The following is a 20,557-nucleotide window of genomic DNA, read 5'->3' on the forward strand; positions in this document are numbered from 1 at the left end:
CCTGATGGATATGTTTAATACTTTGTTGGCCACAGGTGAAGTGTTGAATGACTGGAGAATCGCTAATGTGGTTCCTTTATTCAAGAAGGGCAGCAGGGATAGGCCAGGTAATTACAGAGCAGAGAGTCTGACAGCAGGGGCACGGAAATCATTCGAAACAATTCTGATTGACAGAATGAATCAACATTTGGAAAGGCAGAGATTGATTATGGATACTCATCACGAATTTGATAAAGATCCTGTCCCAAATTCAGCAGAGATTTTTGTTTGAAATTATGATTGAGGATTTTGATGAGGGCAGTGCAGAAGCTGTAGGTTACATGAAGTTCATTAAGGAGCTTGACAAAGTCCCTCATGGAACGCAGGTCTAACAGACCAATGGGATCCAAGGCAATTTGGCAACCTGGATCCATAACGGTGGAGGGTAAGTTTTGTGTTTGAAATACTTTCACCAGCGGGTGTACCACAGGGATCTGTGCAGCAACCATTGCTGTTTATTATAGAAAATAGAACATCGAAAAGTACAGCACAGAACAGGCCCATAGGCCCACGAAGTTGTGCTGAGATTTAATCCTAATGTAAAATATATTAACTTAACCTACGCACCCCTCACCTCACTGCTATCCATGTGCATGTCCAGCAGTCGCTTAAATGTCCCCAATGACTTCGCTTCCACCAGCACCGCTGGCAACGCATTCCATGCATTCACAACTCTCTGCGTAAAGAACCTACCTCTGTTGTCTCCATTATACCTTCCTCCTAATATCTTCAAACTATGACTTCTCGTACCAGTCAATCCTGCCCTGGGGAAAAAGGTCTCTGGCTATTGACTCTATGCATTCCTCTCATTATTTTGTACAGTATTATATGCATTTATGAGTTGGATGTGAAAGCAGAAGGTATCATTAGTAAGTTTGCAGCTGACGTGAAGGTGAGGGTGTTGTCCACAGTGAGGGAGATGGTCTCAGGCTACAGTCTGAAGGTTGAGGCTGGGACAGAATTTCAAGACAGGAATTTAAATAGAGGGAAAACTGATTAATTAAAGTGCATTTATTCGAAAGTAAAAAGCCTAACAGTTCAGGCAGATGAACTCAGTGCATGGACGGGAACATGGGACCGGGGTACCATGGTATGACAGAATCACAGCCGAGGGAGGGGCAGGACTGGGGGCTCAATGTTCCAGGGTACAGATTCTACAGGATGGAGAGAACAGGTGGTGAGAGAGAAGGGGGAGTGGAGTTTTTGATCAATGAAAACATTACAGCAGGACTTCGAGAGGATGTTCTAGAGAACGCCCAGTGAAGCCATAATGGTGCAACTGAGAAATGAGAATGGGTTATCAGTTTGATATGACTGTACGACAGGCCCCCAACAGTCAGTGGGAATTTGAGCAGCAAATATATCGGGAGATCTCAGAGATCTGTAAGAATGATAGGATTGTAATGGTCGGGGAGTTTAACTTTCCAAACCAAGACTCGGACTGCTAGAATGTTCAGCGCTTGGGAGCGAAGAATTTGTTAGTCATATTTAAGAAAACTGTCTCAGTCAGAATGTAAATGGTCAGACTGCAGAAAGGGGTAAAACCTGACCTCCCCTTGGGAAACAAGGAAAGGAAAGGGACTGAGTCATTAGTGGGGCAACACTTTCGCAAAGTTCTCACGATTCTATTAGTTTGAAAATAGCGATGGAAAAGGATAAGCCTGGTCCACAAGTTAAAGATCAAAACTGGCCTTGCTTCAAGAGCTTTTAACAATTGATTGTGGAGGATATTTGCAGGTAAAGGGACGTCAGGCAGGTGGGAAACTTTCAAAAGAGAGATAAAATGAAAGGTCAGGGCCAGCATATTCCTGTTAGTGTGAATGACAATGCTGACACAAGTAGGAACCATTGGATAAGGGGGGGGGGGGGTGGTATTGAGGCTCTGGTCAACAAAAGGGGCACATGTCACATATAGCCAGCTGGATTAAGGGAATTCATTGAAGAACATTGCGGGTGGAGTAATACATTTAAGAGGGAAATCACGAGGGCCCAAAGGGGACCTGAGAAAGCTTTGGCAAATCAGGCTGAGGAAAATCCAAAGAGATTCTACAATTATATTAACAACACAAGATTAAGTAGGGGGAGAATACGGCTCCTTGAAGATGAATGGAGCCAGCCACAGGAGATGGGTGAAATACTGAACGAAAATGTCACGTTTGAACTTACTGTGGAGGAAGACTGGTGAAGTCAGGGGGAAAAATGTGATGTCTTCAAAAGACTCCAGATAACAGGAGGTACTAGAGGTATTAAAATGCATATAAGGGAGACAAGTCCTTGGGAACTAATGCAGTATATCTCAGGATATTGTGAGAAGCTCAGGAAGAAATTGCGGAGTCCCAAAAAGAGAATTTTCTATCACTGATAGCCTGAAGTTATCAGTGTCTCCAGGGAGCCAGGAGGGGGGCTAATGTTGTGCCAGTGCTTAGGAAAGGCTCCGAGGGAAAGCCAAGGGACATCAACACCAATTGGCTTGATGTTAGTGGTGCATACATTGTTGGAAGCAAGTCCGCAGGACAGGAGTTATATGCATTCCAAAGACAAGGATTGATTAGGGATAGTCAGCACAGCTTTGGAGTACTGCATAGAATTCTGATCATCCTGATTTAGGAAGCATTTTCTGAAACTGTAAATGCTGCAAGGATTGATGAAGATGTTACTGATACTGGAGGGTGTGACAGAAACAGAGAGGATGGATAAGCTGGAAAGTAACATGGGGGTGGGGGGGATGAGATAGTTTTGGCAGATAAGGTAAAGGAGAATGCAACGGGTTTTCTACAGCACAAAAGTACAAAAAAGCAACTGGAGAGACACTAGGGCCCCTCAAAGATCAGTGAGGCCATCAATGTGTGGAACCACAGGAGATGGGCAAGAGCCAAAATGAGCATTTCATGTCAGAACGTACTGTGAACAAAAACTAGGAAACAAAGGAAAGAAACAGTGATGGCTTGTAAAGAGTCCCTATTACAGAAGAGGTGGCACTGGAGGTCTTAGAACACAAAGGAAGAGAAAGCCCTAGGTCCTAAACAAGTGTATCCCAGAACATTGTGACAGCGTAGTGGCAGGGACATGAGCAGGGATATTTATATCATTGTCTTTCTCATTTCCATTGGGTGTAGGTGCCTGAGGGGTGACCTTATAAAGGTTTAGAAAACCATGATGGGTACAGGAAAGTTGATTAGCCAACGTCTTTACCCCAGGGTAGTGGGGTCCATAACTAGATGGGATTGAACTGCAGAAGGAGAAGGTGTTAGCAATTCTGGAAAGTGTTAAAATTGGTAAGTCCCTTGCACTAGATAGGATTGATCCTTGGATTCTCTGGTAAGCCAGGAAGGAGATTGCCGAGCCTTTGGCTTTGATCTTTATGCCATCATTGTGTACAAGAATAGGGCCAGATGGCCGGAGGATAGCAAATGTTGACCCCTTGACCAAGAAGGGAAGTAGAGACAACCCTGGGTAATGATAGACCTGTGAGCCTTACTCCGATTCTGGGCAAAGTGTTGGAAAGGCTTATAAAAGAGGCTAGGATTTATAATCATCTGGAGGTGAATACGTTGATGAGGGATAGTCAGCACGGTTTTGTGAAGGGTAGGTCATGCCTCACAAACCTTATTGACGTATTTGAGAAGGTGACCTAACAGGTGGATGTGGGTAAAGCAGATATTGGTAATGCAGATCAACAGAGAGATCAGTGTGTCTATGGACATGGATTCATTGAAAGTCGCCACCCAGGTTGAAAGAGTTATTAAGAAGGCATTCAGCGTGTGAACTTTTATTGGTACAGGGATTGACTGTCAGAACCATGAGATAATGCTGCAGCTGTTCAAAACTCTGGTGCGGCCGCATTTGGAGTTAGACCATAAGACATAGGAGTGGAAGTAAGGCCATTCGGCCCATCGAGTCCACTCCGCCATTCAATCATGGCTGATGCGCATTTCAGCTCCACTTACCAGCATTCTCCCCGTAGCCCTTAATTCCTCTAGACAACAAGAACCTATCAATCTCGGCCTTGAAGACATTTAGCGTCCCGGCTTCCACTGCACTCCGTGGCAATGAATTCCACAGGCCCACCACTCTCTGGCTGAAGAAATGTCTCCCCATTTCTGTTCTGAAATGACCCCCTCAAATTCTAAGGCTGTGTCCACGGGTCCTAGTCTCCTCGCCTAACAGAAACAATTTTCTAGCATCCACCTTTTCAAAGCCATGTATTATTTTGTACGTCTCTATTAGATCTCCCCTTAATCTTCTAAACTCCAACGAATACAATCCCAGTATCCTCAGCCGTTCCTCATATGCTAGACCTGTCATTCCAGGGATCATCCGTGTGAATCTCCACTGGACACGTTCCAGTGCCAGTATGTCCTTCCTGAGGTGTGGGGACCAGAACTGGACACAGTACTCCAAATGGGGCCTAACTAGAGCTTTATAAATTCTTAGTAGTACATCTCTGCTTTTATATTCCAACCCTCTTGAGATAAGAGACAACATTGCATTCGCTTTCTTAATCACAGACTCAACCTGCATGTTTACCTTTAGAGAAACCTCGACTAGCACTCCCAGATCCCTTTATGCTTTGGCTTTATTAATTTTCTCACCATTTAGAAAGTAGACCATGCTTATATTCTTTTTGCCAAAGTGCAAGACCTCGCACTTGCTCACGTTAAATTCCATCAGCCATTTCCTGGACCACTCTCCCAACCTGTCTAGATCCTTCTGTAGCCTCCCCACTTCCTCAGTACTACCTGCGTGTCCACCTAACTTCGTATCATCGGCAAACTTCGCTAGAATGCCCCCGGTTCCCTCATCCAAATCATTAATATATAATGCGAACAGCTGTGGCCCCAGAACCGAACCCTGCGGGACACCGCTCGTCACCGCCTGCCATTCTGAAAAAGAACCTTTTATCCCAACTCTCTGCCTTCTGTTAGATAGCCAATCCTCAATCCATCCCAGCAGCTCACCTCGAACACCATGGGCCCTCACCTTGCTCAGCAGCCTCTCGTGTGGCACCTTATCAAAGGCCTTTTGAAAGTCCAGATAGACCACATCCACTGGGTTTCCCTGGTCTAACGTACTTGTTACCTCTTCAAAAAATTCCAACAGGTTTGTCAGGCATGACCTCCCTTTACTAAATCCATGTTGACTTGTTCTAATCAGACTCTGCTCTTCCAAGAATTTAGAAACCTCATTCTTAATGATGGATTCTAGAATTTTACCAACAACCGAGGTTAAGTTAATTGGTCTATAGTTTTCCATCTTTTGCCTTGATCCTTTCTTGAACAAGGGGGTTACTACAGCCATCTTCCAATCATCCGGGACCTTTCCTGACTCCAGTGACTCTTGAAAGATCTTAACCAATGCCTCTGCTATTTCCTCAGCAACCTCTCTCAGAACTCTAGGATGTATCCCATCGGGGCCAGGAGATTTATCAATTTTAAGACTTTTTAACTTTTCTAGCACTATCTCTTTCGTAATGGCAACATACTCAACTCAGCCCCGTGACACCCTTTAATTTTTGGGATATTACTCAGGTCTTCCACTGTGAAAACTGACGCAAAGTACTTGTTAAGTTCTCCTGCTATTTCCTTATCTCCCATCACTAGGCTCCCTGCATCAGTTTGAAGTGTCCCAATGTCTACTTTTGCCTGTCGTTTGTTTCTTATGTACTGAAAGAAACTTTTACGATTATTTCTAATATTACTGGCTAGCCTACCTTCATATTTGATCCTCTCATTTCTTATTACACTCTTTGTTATCCTCTGTTGGCTTTTGTATCCTTCCCAATCTTCTGATTTCCCACTGTTCTTAGCCACTTTATAGGATCTCTCTTTTTCTTTAATACATTTCCTGACTTCCTTTGTCAGCCAAGGTTGTCTAATCCCTCCCCGGTTAATCTTTCTTTTCTTGGGAATGAACCTCTGTAGTGTCCTCAATTATACCTACAAACTCCTGCCATTTTTGCTCTAGTGTCTTTTCGGTTAGCCTCTTCTTTCAGTCTATTTTAGTCAGTTCCTCTCTCATGCCTTCATAATTACCTTTATTTAACTGTAACACCATTACATCAGATTTTGCCTTCTCCCTTTCAAACTCCAGACTGAACTCTACCATATTATGGTCGCTACTTCCTAACGGTTCCCTTACTTTAAGATCTTTTATAGAGTCTGGTTCATTGCAAAGCACGAGGTCCAGAATAGCCTGCTCTCTTGTGGGCTCCATGACAAGCTGTTCCAAAAAGCCATCCTGTAAGCATTCCATGAATTCCCTTTCTTTAGATCCTTCCAGACTTATATACTCACTTTTCCTTCCCGGCTGCCCCTCTGCTCGCCGTCACTTCCTCTGCAGCTCCCGCTCTTTCTGTGGAGAGAGAGAGAAAAAAAAACACACCGCTGCCCGCTACAGGTAAGCAATTTTAAAACGAACTGTCTTACCTTTGCTGTAGTCTCCCGGGTTCGCTTTTACTTCGACGCTGCTCCCGCTCAAATTTTGACTATGGTTCATAGTCATAGTTTTGACTATGGTTCAGACCAACGCATTACAGGAAGGATGTTGAAGATTTGGATAGGGTTCAGAGGAGACTTACTAAGATTTTACCGAGTCTGGAGTGAAGGACTTATGAGTAATGCTGAGAGACTTGAATCTGTTTCTGGTCGTGAGAAGACATTTGAGGCCTATTAATTGAGACATATAACATAAACAGAGTTAGATGAGTTGGACAGTGAGAGCCTTTTGTCTTGGATCGCGATGCCTAATGCGAGGGGAGACAGTAAATTGAGGTAGATACTAATACTAATAAATAGATATGGGACAGATGCCAGAGGTAGGTTCTTTACTCAGAGTAGTCGGGCCATGGAATGCATTGCCGGCAACAGTGGTAGACTCGTCAACTTTAAGGGCATTTAAATGGTCATTGGATAGGCATATGGACAAGAATGGACTAGTGTTAGTTACTTGGGCTTCAGATTAGTTCCACAGGTCAGTGCAACATCGAGAGCTGAAAGGCCAGTACTGCACTGTCATGATCTGTGTTCTAGAGGGCATAAATATGAGATGGGAGAGGAAAGACTTAGATGGGATTGGAGGAGAACATTTTTCACACAGAGGATGGTGCAGGCATGGAATGGGTTCCCAGGGGAAGTGGTAGAGAAAAGTACAATAACAACATGTAAAAAACAATTGGGCAGGTACATGGAGAGGAGAAGGTTTGAAGGGATATGGGTCAAGTGCAGGGAAACATGACTTGTTCAGGGACTCTGGTCAGCATGGACTAGTTGGATCCAAGGAACCCTTTTATGCTGCATGGCTCTGTCTCCAGTTATTGGAGGAGGAGATAAGGCATGTGATAGACACTGTAGCAAGTCACAGTGATAGTGATTGTAGTCTGGAATGCAGTACATTTCAAATATGTGGAGGGGCTATCGGGAAGTGAGGAGGTTACAGAGACAGGAACTGTTATAGGAGTTACAAATTATTGAAGACACTGGTGCACAAGACATGCCACAGATATAGTGTTGCAGAGTAATGAGTCTTAGTACAACAGAACTTACAGTAGGTGTGGGGATTGAGCCTGAGGGGTGTGTGTACTGTGCTCCCCCTCCAGCACTGTATCTATGTCATGTCTTGTTGGCTGATGTTTGGAGCCCACCCTTGCTCTCTGCTCTGTGCGCTGTGAGTGATCTTACCTCATGCAGGATTTATTGAAGACTCCAGATCTCCCTTCCCTTTGTCTTTCTGGCTGACCAACTATATTCAATGTGGTGATGGACGAGACACCCAGCAGATGGGAAGTCTATTTAGTCATGAACCTACTGGAGACAGAGAAATAGACAGAATGGGATGTTAGACGGATGAACTGAGGGTTACACATACAGAATGGCACTAAGTCACACAGAGATCTGGAAAATCCCAGTCTGCATCCTTGGCCTGTTCTGCCTCATCTCTCTGGAGTGGAGAATTCTGTTGGCTGAGGATCTGGAGTAGCTGCAAGAGTGAGAGACACTGACAGCGGCAGCAGTTAGACCCCCACAGTGAGGGATACCACGTGGAGAGAGACTGAGTGATATCACCAGACTGCTTGAAGATGTCAGAATCAAATAATTGTGTAGGAAGAACGGGTTTTGCTTCAGTATGCACTGGCATAAACGATCAGGAATGAGCAACCTGTGAGCAGGTGAAGTGATGGCCGAGTGGTATTATTGCTAGAGCATGTATCCCAAACCTCAGCTAATGGTCAGGGGAGACAGGTTTGAATCCCACCAACAGAAATGGGGGAAGTTTAAATCAATAATTAAAAACAACTTGCAATTACAAATTCATGAATAAGTATGAAACCATTGCTGATGTCCAAAATAATCTTTGTTCATCAAAAAGACACTGGTCCTTAAGAGAAGAACATCTGCCTATCCTCACGTGGTCTGCACGACATACCCACAGTAAAGTGTTTGTCTCTCAATTTACCTCTGAAATGGCCGAGCAAGTTACTCAACTCAAAGGCAGCTCAGGCTGGGCAGCCAGAGACACCCATATCCCAGAAGTAAATAAAAACAATCCCATTGCACTGGGATCCAGTGGAACCATGATGAGAACGGAGTATTGGTAATTATGTTGGCAGGTTTATGGACAGAGCTTTAAATTGATAGAGAGGATGCAGGGACAGGGTTCAAGTGCAAGGAGCTTTCCAAATCCAAAGATAAAAAGTGAAGCATCAGAACAGCATGGGAATGTAACTGAAGTCAAGCAGACAGGAACAGGATGGAAAAACTTTAACTAAAACTGTACATCAGGTTTGTGACAGGAGATTATGGGAAAGAGTAAATTATGTTTTATTTTGGAATGGACAAAGTATTTTCAATAAGGTAGATGGATTTGTGACACAGAGATAAATGGGATTTAGACACTAGAGAGACATGGTTACAGGACGAACAAAAGGTGGAACATAAATATTCAATGGTTCACAATCTTGCGGGGTCTAAGGCAGAATGGGAAAGGACGGTTGGGTAACGCTGACAGACATGGGTAACAAAGGCATTACAGAGAAAGTATTTGGCCACAGATCATGAAGTAGAATCTGTCTGAATGTAAATTCTGGCTACTACTTGCCAAGGTCACAAGCAGCAGAACAGTTTTAGCCACCGAACAGGATTTCCTTGCTCATCATTGCATTAAACAGGAACTCATTGGAATTTTTAACAAAGGCATTGAGATAATTTTGGGAAACTTCAATATTCGCATAATCTAGCACAATCACACTGACAAGAGTGATATTCGAAGAGGAGAACTTTTTTTTCCCATCAGTGTTTCTTTGAATATCACATTGTGCAACTGGCGAGGGACGCAGCTATCTCAGAGCGACTGTTGTCTGATGAAGCTGAGTGAATGAGTAATGGCACACAGGGAGATCCTCTGGGAAACTTGGAAAAAGTGAAATTTAATTAATTCTAAAGCTTTAACATGAATCACAGAATGGACAAGACACAATGTGAAACAAAATAGCCCATTTACATGGGTTTGAGAGGAGAACTGACCAAGGGTGAACAGGATGAACAGACTAGAATGTGTGCCTGTAAGCAAACAGTTGAAAACACTTGAAGAATGATGTAAAACACTCAACAAAAGGACATTCCATTGAAACAGTCAAAATCTCAGCAAGAAATTTCCTGCTGTCCCTCACTCAGGACAAATGGATCTTATTAGATTATCAGGCTTAGAAGATCACCAAAAAGTACTAACAATTCTAAAGTGAGAGAGTGTTTAGGCAGTAAGTGTTAGAGGGATTGTGAACTGTTTGCTTGCAGGAGGGGGGCAGTGAGAAGGGAAATCATTGTCAGGGTTTGATGACACGTCAGGAACAGGGAGAGGTGAAGGTGCTGGAGGTGGTGAGAGTGTTACAGAGAGTGGTCAGGGCCTGAATGGTGTTACAAAGCCAGTACGGATTGTTGCAGCTGGAGGGGTTCACAGAGGAATGGAGGGACATATGTATTTAACTTATTCATTCATGGGATGTGGGTGTCACTACCAGAACCAGCATTCTTTGCCCCAATGCTAATTACCCAGAGGGCAGCTCCGAATCAGCCATATTGCTGTGGGTCTGGAGTAACATGACAGCCAGACCAGGTTAGAATGTCAGATGTCATTCCCTAAAGGATGTAAGTGAACCAGATGTATTTCTCCTACTGATCAACAATGCTTTTATGGTGACCTCACCAGTGTCCACCACAACATGACATCCCAACTCCTACTCTCAATGCTGTGACCAATGAAGGTAACCATCCCAAACACCTGCTTCACCAACCTGTCTCCCTGAGACACCACTTTCAAAGAGCTGTGTACCTGCATCTCTGGCTCGCTGACTGACAACACTACCCAGGGCCCGAACATTAACTGTACAAGTCCCGCCATGGCTTGGTTTACCAAAATAGAACACTTCACATTATTTAATTAAACTCCATCTGCTATTCTTCAGCCCACTATCCCAGCAGTACTGTTCATCCTGTTTTATCATAGTTAACCTTCTTCACTGTCCAGTATATCACTAATCTTAGTGCCACCTACAAACGTATTTACCAGGAAAGTAATATTCTCAGCCAAATCAATTATCCAAATGACAAACACCCCCAGTCAGAAAAACAAAATGTCTCCAATGACCCTCTGTCTCCTACCATGTGGTAAATTGTATATCCAGTTGACTAGCTCCTCCTGGATGCCGTATCCTTTTACTTTGATCAGAACATATTACCCAGTTTTCCATACGGAACGTAGAACATAAAACAGTACAGTATAAGGCCCTTGGGCCCTCAATGTTCTGCCGACCTTTTATCCTCCTCTAAGATCAAACCTACATACATTTCATTTTGCACTATCATCCATGTGCCTTTCCAAGACTCTTATTAAATGCCCTTAACGCACCTAACTACTACCACCACTGCAGTACATTCGACACACCCACCACTCTGTGGAGAACCAAACTCTGAAATCTCCTATTAACCTTCTTCCAGTCACCTTAATATTATACTCCCTTCTGATAGACATTTCTGCCATGGGGGAAAAAATCACTGTTCACTGTGTCTGCACCTCTTATTATCTTGTTCTCCTCGACCAAGACGTCCCTCATCCTTCTTCACTCCAATGAGGAAAGCCTTACCTCCCTCAACCTTTCTTCATAAGACATATTCTTCAGTCCAGGCAGCATCCTTATAAATCTTCTCTTTACCATCTCTTAAGCTTTCACATCCTTCCTGTAATGAGAGAATCAAAACTGAATATAATATCAAAGAGTGGTCTAAGCAGAGCTCCATAGAGCTGCAGCATAGCCTCACGGCTCTGAAACTCAATCCCTCAGCTAATGAAAGCCAACACAACGTATTCCTTCTTAACAACCCTATCAGCTTGGGTAGCAACTTTGAGGGATCTATGGACATGGAACCAAACATCCAACTGTTACTCCACATGCCAAGAATCTTACTTTTAACCCAATATTCCAAATTCAAGTTACGACCTTCCAAAACCAATCACTTCACACTTTTCCAGTTTGAACTCTTTCTGCCACCTCTCAGCCCAGCTCCCCATCATGTCAATACCCCGTTGCAACCAGCAACAGATCTCCACACTACCCACCACCACAACAATCTTTGTGTCATTGGCAAACTTACTAACCCAATCTTCCACTCCCACATCCAAGTCATTTATAAAAATCACAAAGAGCATGGTTCCGGGAACTGATCCCTGCAGAACACGACTGGTCACTGAACTCCAGGCTGAAGGTTTTGTATCTATCATCGTCCTCTGTCTTCTAGAGGCCAGGAATTCTGTATCCAGACAGATAGGTTTCCCTGTATCCCATGCCTCCGTACTCTCTGAATAGTTAGAGGTAATGAGGTGCTGTATGAAAGGATGGAGAAGTGCTGTGGGGACTGGAGAAGTTTGCAGTGATATCATGTGCTGGAGAGGCTGGAGGGTAGATCAGTAAGGGCTGGGTGTTACCGACAGAGTAGGTTGTAGATGCTGGACAGGATGATAGACAGAAGGATAAGGATTTTTGTAGGCTTTTTGGGATAGTGGACACAACACTAAGTGTCAAAGTCATTTTGGAAAGAAATAAGGATAGTGCAGAAGTGAAGGTGCCAAAATTTGGAGAAGCCCCTAATCATTAGAATATTACTGTCACTGGGCATTATCATTATCACGAGACAGGATCTGGCAAACACAGACTGGGAGGAACTATTTACAGTTGGGTTCATATTCGGATAAAGGAAGAAAGTTAAAGTGATACAGGGAGAATTCTGGGCCAGTGTGCTCCCAGAAGAGAAGAGTAAAAGACAAAGGCAGTAACTGCAGTGAATACTGGTCACCCGATATCGTGACCTGGATAAAGTAAGGACAGTGCGATGAAAACAGGCGAAGCACTTCAAAAGTATAGAGAGTGCAAGGGGTCCTTAAAAATGAGGAGCAAAGAATGGGCTTGAAATACCCTTGGGAGATACCGTTAAGAAAAGGCCACAAGGTATTTTATCAATACAGTTCGAGGAAGAAGATTACTAGTTAAATAGTTGTGCCTGTTAGAAACCAAAGGGATAATCTGTGCATGGAGCCAGAGGAAGTAGGTGAGGTCTCCAATGAATACTTCCCATCGTATTCACACAGGAGAAAGACATTGTAGCCGGGGATTTCAGTTGGGATGGTGAGGTTCTACAACATGTTAAGATCAATAAGGAGCAAGTATTAAATGTCTTCACAGGCATAAAGGTGGGGAAATCCCCAAAGCCCAAAGAAATATATCCCAGGCTGCTATGGGAGGTAAGGGAGGAGATTGCTGGGGCACAGGTGTATATATTTAATACTTTGCTGGACACAGGTGAAGTGCTGAATGACTGGAGGATCGCTAAGGTGGTTCCTTTGTTCAAGAAGGGCAGCAAGAATAGGCCAGGTAATTACAGAGCAGATAGTCTGACAACAGGGGGAGGGACATTTCTGGGAACAATTCTGAGGATGAATAAACACTTGAAAAGGCAGGGATCAACTTGGCTGAGTCATCGCGGATTTGGCAGAGGAAGATACTGTCTGAGGAATTCAGTTGCGTTTTTTTTAAACTGATCTCTCAAAATATTGATGAGGGCAGTGCAGATGATGTGGTTTACATGGACCTGAATAAGGCCTTTGACAAGGTCCCACATGGAAGGCTGGTCCGAAAGGGAAGAGCCACTGGGATTCAAGGCAAGTTGGTAAATTGGATACAAAATTCGTGGATAAACCTCTTCGTGTTTGAAATTCTTTCACCAGCGGGTGTACCACAGGGATCTGTGCAGGAACCAGCACTGGTTAATCTATTGAATAATAACTTCGATGTGAAAGCAAAAGTTATCATTCATAGGTTTGCAGTCGACATGAAAGATGAAGATGTTCACAGTGAAGGGGATGGTCTCTCGTTACAGTCTGATGACGATCAGATGATAATCTGAGCAGAGTTTACTTCTGATCAATGTGAGGTCATACCCTGTGGGAGGTATGATAAGCAAAGGGCAGACATAATGAATGGTTGGTTCTTGCCGACTACTGAGGAACGCAGGGACCTGACCAAATATCCCTAAAGGTGTCAGAACAGGTGGACTGGGTGGGGAAGGCACCTGAACTGGGAGCAGGAGGGGGACCCATATCCTGGTGGGGCGAATTGTGAGAGCTGCTTGAGAGGATATAATCCAATCTGGCAGGGTGTTGGACCGTAAACAGTCATAAGGTCAGAAAGAAGATTGAGGTTGGTGCACAAGTTAAAGACAGCAATTTCAACAGACAAGGCAGGCAAGAACATAGCAGGGAATAGTGGAAAACCGATGATTAAACTGCATTTATTTCATTGCAAGGGGCCTGACAGCTAAGGAAGATGAACTCAGGACATGGATTGGGACATGGGACTGGGATATTATAGTTATTACAGAAACACAGCTGAGGGAGGGGCAGGACTGGCAGCTCATTGTTTCAAGGTAGAGATGCTACAGGAAGGGGAGGCAAGAGAGGACGCGTGGTGGTGGGTTTTGATTGCATGAATCATCACAGCAGTACTTAGAGAGGATATTCCTGTGGGATCGCGCAGTGAAGCTATGTTAGTGGAACTGAGAATTAAGAATGGGTCATCACTCTGACACAATTGTCCTATTGACCCCGAATAATCCGTGGCAGACTGAGAAACAAATATGTCAGGAGATCTCAAATATCGATCACAATAATAGGGTTGTTATGGCAGGGGTTTTTAAACTTTCCAAACTGAGACTGGGCCTGCCAGTGTTCAGCATTTGCAAGGGAGGAATTTGGTAATTGCGTTCCAGAAAACTCCCAATCAATATGTAAATGGACTGAAAAGAGAAATGGGCAAAACCTGACCTCCACTTGGGAAACAAGGTAGGGAAAGGGACTGAGGCAGTTGCATGAGTTTGAAAATGGCTATGGAAAAGGACAGGCCTGGTCCACAAGTTCAAATTGTAAAATGGGGCCAGACTAATATTGATCGTATCAGCCAAGGAACTTTGAAAAGGTGATTGGAGAGTCCATTTACAGGGAAAGTGAAATCTGGCAAGTGAGAATATATTAAAAGTGAGATAAATTGAGCGTTCAGTGCCAGCATGTTCCTGTTTGTGTGCAGGTCAATGCTGACAGCATTTTGAAACACTGGCTGTCTGTTAAGAGTCCGGTCAAGGAAAAGGGGAACATGTCAGCTGGATGAAGGGAATCCACGAGGATCACAGGGGCTGGAGAAATACACTTTGGGTGGAAATCAGGAATGCAGAAAGGGTACATGAAATAGCCTCTGCAGAGAAGCATAAGGAGAATCCAAAAGTGGTTGTATAAATATATTAAGCGTAATAGAGTAACTTGAGACAAAATAAGGGCCCTTAAAGATGAATGAGGCAATTGATGTGCAGAAGTGCTGGATATTTCCTAAGACCCTAAACAATGTTTTCACTCCAGAACTTACTGTGGAGAAAGACTGGGGAACTCAGGGAACAAGAGCAATATGTTAGACCACAATTGAGTTCTCGGCAATTCCAGTCACCCTGCTATAGGAATGACGTTGTGAAATTTGAAAGTGCTCAGAAAAGATTAACAAGATATTGCCCGGGTTGTTGCTGAATAAGCTGGGGTTACTGTCACTGGAGAATCGGAGACTGAGGGGTGACCTTACAGAGGTTTATATAAACATGAGGGGTATGGATTGGGTAAACATTGAAGGTCTTTTCCCAGGGGTTGGGAGTCCAAAACTAGAGGGCATAGGTTTAAGGTTAGAGGGGAAAGATTTCAAAGGGACTGAAGGGACAGCTTTTTCATGCACATGGTGATGCGTGTATGGAATGAGCTGAGAGAGAAAGTAACATAGACTAATACAATTACAACATTTAAAAGGTATCTGGTTGGGTATATCATTAACAAGTGTTTTGAGGTACTTGGGCCAAATGCTGGTAAATGGGATGGATGCATTTAGATCTTCTGGTCAGCATAGATAAGTTGGACCGAAGGCTCTGCTTCCATGGTATCCATCTCTATGACTTGAAAAGAGTGCACATTATAGAAGAGGTGGTGCTGGAGGTTTTAAAACACAAAGGTATGGACAGCCCCACGACTTCATTAAGTGTATCATAGGACATTGTGGGATGCTAGGCAAGAAATTGTGGAGCACTGAGCAAAGGTATTTGTACAATTGACAGCCAAGTGTGAGGTGCTGGAAGACTGGAGGGTGGAATCGTGGACTGTGAAGGAGGTTTACTAAAATGGATCTTGATAATATGGCTGAAATGGCTGAGAAACCGTAGATGGAATTCAATCTGAATAAATGCGAGGTAGTGCACTTGGTAAAACAAACAAGAGTAGAGCTTATACAATTAATGTTCGGGCCTCGGTTAGTGTTTTAGAGCAGAGGGCCCTCCGGGTTCAGGTACATAAATCTTGAAGCTTACATCACAGGATGGATAAGACAGTGCTTGGCATGCCTGACTGTTGCTCAGTCCATTGAGTGGAGGATTTGGGACATCATGTTGAGATTGCACAGATATTGGTGAGGCCTGTTCTGCAATACTCTGTCCAGTTCTGGTCGCCCAGTTATTGTGAGGATATTATTAAGCTGCAGGGCGTTCAGAAGAGATTTACCAGGATGTGGCTGGGTATGGAAGGCTTGAGCTTTGAAGAAAAGCCCATCCAGCCAGTCTTTTTTCACTGGAGCCAGGAGGATGAGAGATGGCCTGATGGAAGTTTATGAAAAAGATGAGGGATATAGATAGAGTTAATGGCAGTTACCTTTTCCTCAGGATGGGGGAGTCTCAAGTGGAAGGGCCACATTTTTAGGGTGAGAAGAGGGACATGTTAAAAAAAAAACATGGGGGCTAATTGTTACACAGAGGGTGGTTTGAGAGTGGAATAAACTTCCTGAGGAAGTGGGGGGGGGGACTGTGGGTACAAATACAATGTTTAAAACACATTTGATTAAGTACAGGAATAGGGAGGGGTAAGAGGGATATGGGCCAGCAACAGGCAGCTGGGATGTGTTTAGTTTTAGGTAATGTTTGGTACCAACTGAAGGGTCAGTTTCCATGCTGTATGGCTCTATGGCAAGAATATAGTTTTATTCCATTATTTATGAAAGGCTGCAATGGAAAGCCAGGGAACTTAAGGCCAATTAGCCCAACGTCAGTGGTGGGTAAGTTGTGAAAGTGATTCTGCCAGATAGGAGTCACATTCATTTGGAAAAGCAAAGATTGATCAAAGATCGTCAGCAGGGCATTGTGCAGACAAAGTCAGGGCTCACTAACTTGATTGCTTTCGTTGAAGTTGTGACCAGATATTGTCTACACCAATGTCAGCAGGGCCTTTGACAGGGTTTAGCATGATACACTGGTTAGTAAGGTTAGATCACATGGGATCAGGGAGAGATCGCCAACTGGATACAAAATTGGCTTCACATTAGGAGACAGAGGGAGGTGGGAGAGGGTTGTTGTTCAGACTGGAGGCCTGTGACCAGCGGTGTGCCATAAGGATCAGGGATGGGCCCACTGATGTATATCATCTACATAAACGATTTGGATGAGAATAAAGGAGCCATTGTTTGTAATTTTATGGATGATCAAATTAATGGTGTAGTGGACAGTGAATACGGTTATCAAAGGGGATCTCGACCGAATGGTGCTGCATGCCTCTGTCTCCAGTTATTGAAGGAGGAGACTTCCGAGATAAGGCATGTTGTAGATACTGAAGCAAGTTACAGAGACAGGGATGGTAGGCTGGAATGCAGTACATTTCAAATATGTAGAGGGACGAAAGGGAAGGGAGGAGGTTACAGGGACTGGAACTGATGTAGTGGTTACACACTGTTGAAGACACTGTTCAAGGAGACATGACATAGATACAGTGTTGGAGAGGGAGCGCAGAACAGAAAGATCCCAGGCAGCAGTCCCACCCTCTCGTGGGAGGCCTGCTTTCCCCTTTGTTGTACTGATACTCACTAAGACAGCACAGACCTGGATCGATAACTGTGACACTCCCGATGCTGACTCAGTACAAAGTAAGTTAAAGTTGGGGCGGTGATTGAGCCTGGGGTGTGTCTGTACTGTGCTCCCCCTCCAGCACGGTATCTATGTCATGTCTTGTTAGCCGATGTTTGGACCCCTCTCATTGCTCCTTGCTCTGTGCACTGTGAGTGATCTTACCTCACTGCAGGATTTATTGAAGGCTCCAGATCTCCCTGCACTTTGTCTCTCTGGCTGACCAAACATCTTCAATGTGGTGATGGATGAAACACCCAGCAGCTGGGACTTCCACTGAGTCAGTAACTTCCTGAGTACCTATAGGAGACTGAAAGATAGATAGATTAGGAAATTAGACAGCAGCAGTGAGGGTTACACAGGGAGAATCATACTGTGTCCCACAGATATCTGGAAAATCCCAGTCTCCATCCCTGGCCTGTGCTGCTGTATCTCTCTGGAGTGGACAATTCTATTGGCTCAGGATTTGGAGTTGCTGCAAGAGTGAGAGACACTGACAGAGGCAGCAATTAGATCCAGACAGTGAGGGATACCACTTAGAGAGAGACTGAGTGATATCACCAGAATTCAGGATGATTTTAGGATCAAACAAGTGTGTAGGAAGAACGAGTTTAGCTTCATGATGTATCAGTGCTCAGGGTTGAGCAATCTGTGCACAGGTGAAGTGCTGACCTGGTATTATTGCTAGAGCATGTATGCCAAACCTCAGTGAATGTTCTGTGGAGGCTGGTTTAAATTCCACCATCAGAAATGGAGAAATTTTAAATCAATAACTAAAACAAATGGTAATTAACAATCCATAATTACGTATGAAAACATTGCTGATGTACAAAAAAAAGCCCAAACACGTGTCTTTTAGAGAAGGACATCTGCCCATCCTCATGTGGTCTGCACGACACACACACAGAAAAATGTTTGCCTCTCAATGACCCTCTGAACTGGCCGAGCAAGTTAATCAGCTCAAGGGCAGCGAGGTCTGAGCAAGAAAGGCTGGTCAGCCAGAGACACCCATATCCCATACCTGATTTAAAATAATCCATTCGGATGGTCCCACTGGAACTGTGCAGGGACCAGTATCTTGGCCAATAATGTCGGTAGGTTTATGGACAGGGCTTCAAACTGACAGAGAGGATGCTGGGACTGGATTCAGGTAAAAGGAGCTTTCCAAATCCACAGAGAAAAGGTGAAGTATAGGAACAGTGTGGGAATGTGACTGAAGACAAGCAGAAAGGAACAGGATGGGACAGAGTTTAACTAAACCTGTACATCAGGGAATCGATTTGTGAGAGGAAATTGTGGGAAAGAGTAAATTATGTTTATTTTGGAATGGATAATGTCTCTTCAATAAGGTAGATTCATTTGTGACACAGAGATAAAAGAGACTTAGACACCAGAGAGACGTGTTTACAGGGCAAACAAAAGGTGGACATAAGTTTTCAATGGATCACAACCTTGCGGAAACTCAGGCAAAATGGGTAACACTAACAATAATGGATAACATAGGCATTACAGAGAAAGCATTCGGTCTCAGATCATGAAGTAGAGTCAGTCTGAATGTAAATTCTGGCTACTACTTGCCAAGGACACAAGCAGCAGAACAGTTTTAGCCACTGAACAGCATTTCATTACTCATCACTGTATTAAACATTGTTAAAAAATTCCAAACACATTATGATAATTTTGGGAAACTTCAATATTCCCATAATCTGAGACAGTCACACTGACAACAGGAATATTGGAAGAGGAGTTCAGAGAACTTTTTTCAGTGTTGCTTTGAATAACAAATTGTGCAACTGGCTAGGGATATAACTATCTCAGTGCGATCGTTGTGTGATGAAACTTAGTGAATAAGTAATATCACCTGGAGAGATCCTCTGGGAAATTGTGATAAAGTGCAGTTTAAAGAAATATAAAGTTTTAAAGTGAATCACAGAAAGGACATGCGACAACTAGAAACAAAAATAACCAATTACATGGGTTTGAGAGGAGAAATGACCAAGGTAAACAGGCTAAGCAGACTGAAATGTGTGCCTGTAAATGAACAGTGGAAACCATTGAAGGAACAGTGTAAATCACTCAACGAAAGAACATTCCATTGAAGCAGACAGCACGAAATTCCCACCGGCCCCTCACTCAGGACAAAATGTATCATATTCGATTATGAGGATGAGCAGATCATCACAAAGTACTTAAAATGAGAGTGTGTTGAAGGAGTAGGTGTTAAAGGCATTGCAAAGGGTCTGCTAGCAGGGGATAGGCAATGGGAAGGGGAATCATTGTCAGGATTTAATGTCACAAAAGGAACAGAAAGAGGTGAAGGTGCTGGAGGTGGTAAGAGTGTTACAGAGAGTGGCCAGAGCATGAACAGTGTTACAAAGCCACACCGATTTGCTGCAGCTGGATGTGTTTGCAGAGGTAGGGACAGACGTATGTATTTTTATTTATCCATTCATGGGATGTGGGTGCCACTGCTAATTACCCAGAGGACAGCTCAGAGTCAGACATATTGCAGTGGGTCTGGAGTCACATGTTAGCCAGACCATGTTAGAATGTCAGATGTCCTTCCCTAAAGGAGGTAAGTGAACCAGATGAGTTCTTCCCACTGATCAACAATGCTTTTATGGTGACCTGACCAATATCTTGTACAGATACAACATGACATCCCAACTCCAACACTTAATGCTCTGCCCAATAAAGGAAACCAGCCCAAACGCCTGTTTCACCAGCCTGTGATACCACTATCAAAGAACTGTGTACCTGCATTCCTGGGTCACTGATTGACAAAACTGCCCAGGGCCCGAACATTAACTGTACAAGTCCCGCCCTGGTTTGTTTCACCAAAATGGATCACTTCACATTTATCTAATTAAACTCCATCTGTTATTCTTCAGCCCACTATCCCAGCAGTACTGTTCATCCTGTTGTATCACAGATAACTTCATCACTGTCCACTTTACCACCAATTCCAGTGTCACCCAAAAAACTTATTTAACGGGAAACCAATATTC

The 20,557-nt window shown here is 43.8% G+C and overlaps 1 long non-coding RNA gene across 1 annotated transcript; it reads right to left on the minus strand.

Moving 5' to 3' along the window:
- Positions 1 to 6,424: 6,424 nt before the first annotated feature.
- On the minus strand, positions 6,425 to 17,787 carry LOC140458994 (uncharacterized). Its single transcript, XR_011953803.1, has 4 exons — positions 17,715 to 17,787; positions 11,104 to 11,267; positions 7,716 to 7,841; positions 6,425 to 6,704 (listed from the first exon to the last, which is right to left on the minus strand). It is a non-coding gene; the product is annotated as an uncharacterized lncRNA (long non-coding RNA).
- Between the last annotated feature and the right edge of the window lie 2,770 nt (positions 17,788 to 20,557).

This window comes from Chiloscyllium punctatum, chromosome 34 (genome assembly GCF_047496795.1).
Source record: "Chiloscyllium punctatum isolate Juve2018m chromosome 34, sChiPun1.3, whole genome shotgun sequence".
Lineage (NCBI taxonomy): Eukaryota > Metazoa > Chordata > Chondrichthyes > Orectolobiformes > Hemiscylliidae > Chiloscyllium > Chiloscyllium punctatum.